This window comes from Lytechinus pictus, chromosome 2, assembly GCF_037042905.1.
Source record: "Lytechinus pictus isolate F3 Inbred chromosome 2, Lp3.0, whole genome shotgun sequence".
NCBI classification, from domain to species: domain Eukaryota; kingdom Metazoa; phylum Echinodermata; class Echinoidea; order Temnopleuroida; family Toxopneustidae; genus Lytechinus; species Lytechinus pictus.
The window spans coordinates 62040591-62047118 of record NC_087246.1 but is presented as its reverse complement, the minus strand read 5'-3'; the positions used below and the strand labels follow the sequence as shown (position 1 = coordinate 62047118).

Here is a 6528-nt window from a genome sequence, read left to right as displayed (position 1 = left end):
GATGGGTGTGTATAGGTACATTGTAGGTGTATGGATATTTGCTGAATGAAAGCATGAACTTTACTGTTTTATCGTGTTACACAAATACACAACTCATGTAGGGACCCCATATAGAAACTTCTGAGCAAGTTCTTTCGCACTTCGAATGCGTGTGTTTTTGCAGGGTATATGCTTGAACTGAATGTGTGAAGGGCCTCCTTGGTAATCGTCCTTTGTTGATTAGACCTAAATTTAGTTTCAGAACATTAAACCAGTGTGTCTGTATTTGCATGCAATCATGCACCAAAAGCGAAACTAGCCTCGGGCAAGAACATTTTAATAAAGCGAAAAATAAGAGTGCAACGACACATGAGCCGCATGACTAGCCGATGTTCGTCTCATTCGCACGGTATACTTGATCGTCGATTCCTTTTTTTGATTTACTCGATGTTTCACAATCTGGTATTCTGGTTCTCCTAATCACCGAATTGATTTGTAGAGTTTTAGTCGAGCATGTTTTGGCGGTCATTTGCCTCTGTGTCTCGCCTTGTAAAATGATGAACCAAAAGGACATGTTACTTGTACAGTGGGTGAACTGTGATCAGAATGTAATCATTTCGTACGAGGAAATTTCTATACTAGAAGAATTGTATTTCCGGGGATTTTTTGTTTACACTTTTAAGTGTAAGTATATAGGAAACATTCAACGACCAACACCTCGTGATTATGTTGCAGCACTGCAATATACATGTAGTCCTCTCTACTTCAGATAATCCGTATTGAAAAAGGATACTGACATTACATGCAGGTTCGAAAGTGTTTTTGTTTTGAAGTCGGTGATGATAAAATGCAGTTAAGGTGAGGTGTTCTTTCTCCTGACACAAAATAATAGAAACGCTCACATTGTAGGGGGCCTTTTTAATCAGTGCTCTTCATCAGAACCCCTCCCCCAATCCACCCCTCCTTCCTACCCTCTCATCCCGATGATATAGCCCATCTGTCTAGGATAGCTAGGGCAAGAACCCTTTAAACGATTGACCTAGTTCGGAAGGGGAGGGTGGGTTTCCGTAACGGAAAACCCCCCAATCCCAAAGCATCAAAGAAAGTCATGTTGTCTCGAAGCCTTTCAGGCATTAACCCTATTAAGCTATTTCTTGATGTAACCACTATGTATATCACCATCGTGAACTCTGTTATGATCAAGGTGCATGGAGAAGATGGGTTTTCAAATGCTTGCTTGATCATTACATTGATCTTGAATCTTGATTTTAGGTACTTCAAAAGAGGATGATAATGAGTTAATGACTTTTGAGGCGAGAATAGGTATCAATTTTGTAGCATCTTGAAATTCTCGGAATATTTTTTTTTAAATTTTTCTCCCGTTGAGTTGAGTTTTGCTTTTATATTGGCTTACTGCACACTCTTTTATAATTTCAATTGTCAACGTTTCTACACCAATTAATGAATACCAATGAATGACTTTCAAAGCTCCTAATTAATGTATAATCGTGTATCAAGAATCTTGTTGTGTAAGTATTGTTGGATAACCTTTCCACCCTGTGCTTATTTGCCTTTTATTATTCGTATTATAATACGAATACTTTCATTGTTATTATTGTTGTCGTTATTATCATCATGTGATAAATAGAAGAAATAATGTAACTCTATAGCCTTTCCTACAACTCTACACAGATGCGATGCAAGAATCTATGTTGAATTAGCCTCTGCACCCCCCTTTTCTTTGAAGTTCCATACCCCTACATCGAAAGCCTGGTGTGAATCATATTTCTCTTCATGCTTCACAGCTACCACAGAGGGCCCCTTACTTTACAATCGTTGATCAGCTGTAACGAAGATCGGGATCTCTGGGACTTTCAAATCAGGAAGAAAATTTGCACAAGGCGATTCTTACTCTGTAAGAGGATGTGACATGCAACATGCCTTTCCATGTTACGTGGTCTTTAGGAGAGCTTTTGTTCTCTTACTCTTAGGAGCAATCGAGAGAATCATTGCCGCTCGTAACCCTTGAGTAACCTGAAGCACGTTCGATGGAAGGCAAATGATCTCCAGGGCAGTGGCTCGTTCTCTCCTATTGGGTTCCCTCTGAATAATTGACCCGATGACAGATTGATGAAGAGAAACTTAAACTTGACATGAACCAATGAGGAATCAATGGAGAAATAATAGAGGTTGAAAGGGAGAGGAGGGGAGCTGCAGAAATGCCTAGGGAAAACGATTAGATTGAAGAAAAGAAAAACGGCGCTATGCACATGTCTCTTCTGCGATTAATGAAGTTACACTGCCATGAATATCTGACCTCTTTATTAAACCCCATACACAAGAGATTCGTGTTTAAGTTATAGGGCTATATAGATTGCATCACAAGCGTATTCTGAATAGAAATTTGTCTTTCATATTTTGTTTTTAATTGCTTTAGAGAATCGCCACTCGATTCGAAAATGTAAATATCACAGACATAATGCAAATCAATGTTTTAGAGAGTATGAGCATAAACAACCATCCAGCTTCCCCGTAGAATATAATATTTTTTATTAAAGAAAAAGAATCCACGTTTTATCCTTATGGATTCTTCATCAAAAGTAAACGATGTCCCAGTTTATTTTAGATCACCTTTGAAGGGTATGTTGTAGGGGTCTTTTTTTTCTGGAACGGTCTGTGGGGGAAACGATGTCGCCAGCTTTCTACAGTAGATAGCACGCGTGCTTTCCTTGGCGGAGATATCGGTGTGACAAGAATGGGACTGACGGTAATACGAACTGACAGCCTCAGTACGAGCAGTTCATCACCAACTATTGTTTCCTGAATCCCAAACTCCCTGTTCGCCATCTAACTCAATGTGACCCCTCAGCACACGGCAAACAGGGGACCGAATCTTTAGCGTTCTCCAAGTTCATTTACCTGTAGAACATACTAGCTTTGTTTGAAGATGAAGAGATGGTTATCAGACGGGAATTTGAAATCACATTCCAGCAGATACGATTGAGTATGACATGTTTGATGATTAATCACTCTTTCCATCACATGCTCATGTTTTTCGAGACATGTATAGGCTAGGAATTGAGCCGCATTGGAGTCAAAATTCAAACACAATTCCATACTTACTCAAATAACGTGAAAATATAACGTTTTCATTTTACTTGTTAGAACTATTTTGCAGATTCAGCCAATGTCATTAAAGGCTTGTGACTATAACATTCTTTGCAACCTTTGGATACATCAGTATGGTTTGAAACGACATACTAATATTACCTGTATTAACTGTCGTTCATTCAAGAAGGAACCATTTAAAAAAATAGATGCTACATGTACATGACCGCTGCCTGACCTCTTTACAACGAACCGTTAAAGCTCGTGGATTGATTTTTGATGGAGTTGATGCGATATGGGCGCCTATGGTGTTCAATAGTCAAGGGCACTCGACCAAGAAAACAGGTTGACGTGCTTGTGATTTCTTCGATTGGTGATGGATGCATGATTATAATCTTCGTATTAATGTTTACCCCTATCTTGGAATAAAGAGCAATTAACTTCCTCATTGCTGAACACTGCTTATTTTATAATTTATTCATGTATCTATACCATCTTATTTTGTCGTGTGTTTTTTTGTGTGGAATTATGGAATTTGGATGTGTATAATTCGCATCTAGTAATCGTTTAATCTGGAAAATGAGCAAATAATACTGAAACAGTCCACCACACCCCACTACCTTATACAAGTACTAAGGTGGAATTAAATAGGCCTGTGCTTTTTGCATTTTATATCTAGTAAAATCTATTCAAACTATTCCAATGCTCTCTGGATTTATAAAGCAATGTTTTTTTACAACTATGAAATAAAAGACACTATGAACAAAGAAAAACATGAAACACGATTACTCAATTATCACTGCAGTTAGTTGATTCTCGAATAATTGTAATAAAGTCACTGAATCGTATGAAACGGAAACGTCTTGCATCATCACTGAGCACCCTTTTCAAAGAAGACTTAACATTCCTTTGGATTTGTTCATAAAAAAAGGAAAAACCTTAAAAGTTTTTTTCCTACTTAATGATCTGTTATCTGTCCCATTGGGTATCTAATAAAGTCATTGTTCGGGGGGTGTTAAAAAGAGGATCGATATTGATATGTGCCCTTTTTTCATCTCTTCCAAGGAATATTATAGTTTGACCAATCGCGATCTGATTAACAAAACTCTAATTTCTGATGATGTATTTGACTCTAGAAACCTTTCTAAGTTGGTGTTTTAGCTTCGAGTATACATGGCTTTTCTGCAATTTTGATTGTTTTAGAGGAAATACCATCTTATTGAAAGATACCGGCCAAATTTGTACTTAAAATGATTATATATATTGAATTGTGACTACTGCAGAATAAAATCGTCGATGGTTCCACAATAAAAAGAAAATGGCCATGGCATTTCTCTGGATCTTCATGGTTCAGTTTTTTCGTTGCAATTCTGAACCTTCCTTCTGTTTCGAAGCCATCTATCACCAACAGTTCTTGTTTACTTGCCTGTCTCTTTTCCCAGTGTTTATTCCGTTCTCATTCGCTGATGAGTTGGTGTGAAAATATAAAGCAGAAGACGAATTTCGTCGAAGAAAATCTGGAGGCCTAGTTTTGAAGCGTTCAATGTTAATTTCAACTAAGGTCGCAAGCCCTTTAGTGAGATGTTTGCATTTTTAGTATAATAAAGAGCTAAATTATAATTTTACATTAATAATACAGACGGTAAAAGCATTAAAATATGAAACTTTGATCACATTCATTGATATTGTGTAGCTGCAATTGCATATTGTACGTTTGTATGAACCCTGAATCTTAGTCAAATATACCAAATCTGTTCTATTTCATGCATTTAGTGCTGTAGTGGTTTCTGATTTCCTCGGAAACTTAGCTGGCATAAGTATTTACAAGCAGGTTTCTGTTCTGTAATACGGCATACTAACCCACCTAATCGTATATATGCCTCGAAGGTAAAATTCCAATTTGAAGAAAATATCCAGATGCCATCCTTTCTTCACCCACCGGCAAGTACATGCAATTTGTAAAGGTAAGCCGATAGCCCGCATCCAACACCGCATGCTAAACAACTCGTTTTAATAATGGCGCCCGACGACCGCGGTAGCTATGAAAGCAAGCGTTTTCCTGGAACTCAGCATTTCTTCCGCCCAATAATTCAGACTTAACCTTAACTGACTTGCTTGATACACAGAATGTTCTCCATGGACACGAAAAGCTTACTAAAATGCATCGTACAGCAAGCGGACAGTGTATATATTTCTTATATCGAGCGACCGGGAAAGCGAAGTCTAGTTCAAGTGCTACACTCTCAAGTTGACGGAGGCTTTTGGAAGGTTTCTCCCTCAACTGGGATTTAGGAGTCGCAGAACGAATTACCACCTTATGTCCCTTTGTCATTAAAAATATGGCTTCTCAGAAAATACTGTCCATGGTTTAGAATTCTATAATAATTTAGTTAAAGACTTTAATGGTTAAGCGAACCTTTGTCTCACTCTCTGTTCTAATTGACAATGCGAACTAAACTCATTTATTAAATGTCTATTTGTGAGGAATGTTCTTGAATTTCAATAAAGGGTGTCTTGGTAGTAAGACGGATGCCGGAGACTTCATGTCACCGTCATCATCACACGTTTCACCAAGTGGACAGTTTTTTACACTGCACTGCATGGCCCCGAGCAGCGTTCCAATTAGCGCGCTGACCGTGTTAAGCAATCCTGCGATTTGAGGTCACTTATTCACCTCGAGTGACCCCATCCTTTCTTCCAGTTTCACCTTAACCCTACCCGCTCTCCCTTCCAAAGGCGTACACAATCTGCTCTATCTCTTCACGCACCTCTATTTCGTATTCTTTTAGTCATTTCAATTTTATATTGGTAAGCATCTTTCTCGATCTTAAGTTTAAATATCGTAAACCTCAATAATTGAAAACCACTTCAGTAAAGAGTGTATAAAGTGATGTCATTTACTCAGTTTTTTTTTTACAATTTGCAAAAAACTCATTTCGCATGAGGGTAAATTATCACCATGTACCTTCACTATCGATCATGGTTTCTGACACATAATAACAAATCTTTATTTAAAGGCCTGTTAAACGCTCTCAGTGTGAATAAAGTTCTCGCTGAAGGAAAATACGCCATGGCTGGGATTCGAACCTACGACCATCTGTTTGAAACAGGAGTCGTGCACTGCTCGTTTGAATCCCTTCCAAATGCGTACACAATCTGCTCTATCTCTTCACGCACCTCTATTTCGTATTCTTTTAGTTCATTTCAATTTTATATTGGTAAGCATCTTTCTCGATCTTAAGTTTAAATATCGTAAACCTCAATAATTGAAAACCACTTCAGTAAAAAGTGTATAAAGTGATGTCATTTACTCAGTTTTTTTTTTACAATTTGCAAAAAACTCATGTCACATGAGGGTAAATTATAACCATGTACCTTCACTATCGATCATGGTTTCTGACACATAATAACAAATCTTTATTTAAAGGCCTGTTAAACGCT

At 37.8% G+C, this 6528-nt stretch overlaps 1 protein-coding gene across 1 annotated transcript in view; it reads left to right on the top strand.

Annotated features, from left to right (window-relative positions):
- The first annotated feature begins 421 nt into the window (after positions 1–421).
- The window catches only part of LOC129253846 (cytochrome P450 10-like), a 28363-nt gene continuing 22256 nt past the window's right edge, over positions 422–6528 (top strand). The window contains exon 1 of the mRNA XM_054892273.2: positions 422–663. The gene's annotated coding sequence lies outside the window, so the exon portion shown is untranslated. The remainder of the gene's footprint in view (positions 664–6528) is intronic.